Here is a 2,601-nt window from a genome sequence, read left to right as displayed (position 1 = left end):
GTCACTCAGCCCTATTGCATGTGTGGATGGGAATCATAGTTTTGGACCTGGATATGTCCACGGTTTATGGTATGAGAGCCACCTCCTGATGCGACGGCCCAACGTGCTACATACCATGGCACTTAGACTGAGAAGGATCTGATTCTCAGTTGATACCTAGACATTAATTTGCATGCATCATGTTTGTATGTTTATTCGTACTAGAGTATTGAGCTCTAGCGCTCATGTCTAGTGTTTTTTGTGTCTTTTGGACACCCCATTCGATGAGGCAATTATAGGTGTCGCACTAGGATTTGGGATTCGGTGGTGACCAAGCAAGAGCTGCAGGAATAGTAGCTAGGTTATTGAATTATTTCAATTGGGTTGTCTTATTGGAATTTATTCTGCCGGTTGTATTCTGCCAGTCTAGCATTATTTAATATTCCGCATTTTATCTCTGATTAATGTTTATTGCATTCTTATTCAAGCTTTAACCTCTGATTAGTAGTGGATTCGGGTTGGGTCGCTACCAAACACCCGTCCTTGGTTGAGTTTGGATCGTCCGTTTCTGCATTCAGATCGTCCGATCCCTTCACATCTTTTGAACCCCACCCAAACCAACATTCCGAACACCCCTTTTCGGATTGTCCGATCCTTGATATAACTCCAATGGAAGTTGAGTTAAATCCAAGTTGTTGGCTTAGCTTTAGTACTAGGTTTTTTTTTTTTTTTTTTTTTAAAAAAAAAACACCGCCGGGAGCGGGGGGTTAGGCAGACCCCTACCTGTATATAAACATAAAAAAGCGATACAAATAAAACCTAACGGAGGAGGGGGACTAGGCCAAGACCTCCCCAAAAGGCTATACAAAGGTAATAAGAACATCAGAACAGCTAGGGTATCGAAATATACAACCAAAGCATCCCTAGGAAATAAGTATAAACAAATAACATCAAAGATAGCTAACTAAATCAACGTCAGCAGGCATCCTGAGCAGCAAAAGCTAGAAGAGAGCCACAGCTCGGCCCAGCAAAATCAAAAACGGACACTGAGGCGCAAAGAGTGGCTGGTATCAGCCTGTGCAGTAAAACCTAGAGGAGATCCACAACTCCAGGCCAGCAAAATCAAATCCGACACTAAAGCGCGAAAAGAGGCTGGCACCATCCAGAGCTGAACAACAGATCAAAGCTATGCAAGAAATATGCCAAAAGTCATGATCAGCTGGGAAGTCACTAAACATAGGCCGCGAGGAAAAAGAGGAGCGACCGCAAACCAGCAGACCCAGAGCAAAAAAGCAGGAGAATGGCGAAGGAAACTCAAGCCATAACCTAACTCCCAAAAAGACTACAGCAAGAACCAGGCAAGGGGAAGCACAGAGAACGCCTGATGATCCATCACCCTGAAGAAAGCAAAGCAAGCGACAAGGGAACAGACTAACTCCAAAAACTCCGGAAAAGGGCCGGAGAGCTGTACCTGCAAAGAAAAATAAATAGCTACATATATCTAAATCTAGGATGACCTAGACCAAAAAGGAGAGCAAACAAAGAAAAAGAAAGCCCAAGAGAAATGGCTATAAGCGAGCGTGAGGCTCTAAGAAAACCTAGATCTAAGGTAAGGAAGCCCGGAAGAGTCAGAACGGGCCAACGCAGCGATGGGAGTGGTTAAAGAAACACCAATCTCCAACAAACACTGCCTATGATCATGAGCCTGCCGCGCCAACGCATCCGCAACCGAATTCCCTTCCCGATAGATATGCGAGAAATGAACCGGCCTATTCCGCACCAAAACACGCGTCCTCGAAACAATATGGTCCAAATCCCAACGGCACCTCCGAGATCTAAGAATCTGAATAAAAGTTAATAAAAAAAATTTGAACCATTTCTTGATTTATGCATGTCATCTTTGCGCAGGGGCCATGCTAATCTTCTCTGTATCGTTCCAATTTTATCGGATGTCCCCGGAGGGACGAAGTTAAGCAAATTATAGAAACTTTAGTACTAGGTTTTGTACTATATGTCACACATTCCATTCAACCTTGAGAAGTGCCTAGCGTTGAAAACAAAATCTTCTCTTCCAGCTCCATCCTGCTGGAATCCACATAATACGAACCTCTGTTGCCAACCTTGGCAATGACGATCTTGGAAAAACCTAGACATCCTGCTATTCCAATTCCTGATACTGCTATCGTCATTGAATCCAACTAGCAATCCTACAAAGGATAACCCAAAATCATTACTATGTCCCAAAGAATCTTATTGCATGTTCTGATACCATAAATGTAGTGACTCGCACCGTGGTGACCTACTAATCAGAATTTAAGCATGCAATTACAAAATAATATAAATCAGAGTAACTGCGGAATAAGTCAAATACCAGGAAGCAAAACCTTGTGGTCAACCCTGCTATCCAGTCTTGGTCACCACCTAACCTCCCTGTCCGCGGGATAACTACCTGCAACTGCCCCATGGAATGGGGCATCCAACCAACAAAAAAAAACCGGAAGTGAGCCTAACATGCTCAGTACGAGAGTATGAGTATACATTATTATGTATGCAAATGAACTGGGTACCAAGACACTCAGGTCAAGAAACTAGCTCATAGACCGGGCCCAGGATATATAGCAC

The 2,601-nt window shown here is 43.6% G+C and overlaps 1 non-coding gene across 1 annotated transcript; it reads right to left on the bottom strand.

The window, feature by feature from the left end:
• Nucleotides 1–1,841: 1,841 nt before the first annotated feature.
• LOC140869857 (U6 spliceosomal RNA) lies at nucleotides 1,842–1,944 on the bottom strand. The gene has a single exon (XR_012146848.1). It is a non-coding gene; the product is annotated as a U6 spliceosomal RNA (small nuclear RNA).
• Nucleotides 1,945–2,601: the final 657 nt, after the last annotated feature.

This window comes from Henckelia pumila, chromosome 4 (assembly GCF_033568475.1).
Source record: "Henckelia pumila isolate YLH828 chromosome 4, ASM3356847v2, whole genome shotgun sequence".
Lineage (NCBI taxonomy): Eukaryota > Viridiplantae > Streptophyta > Magnoliopsida > Lamiales > Gesneriaceae > Henckelia > Henckelia pumila.
This window is presented reverse-complemented; position numbering and strand designations above follow the sequence as displayed.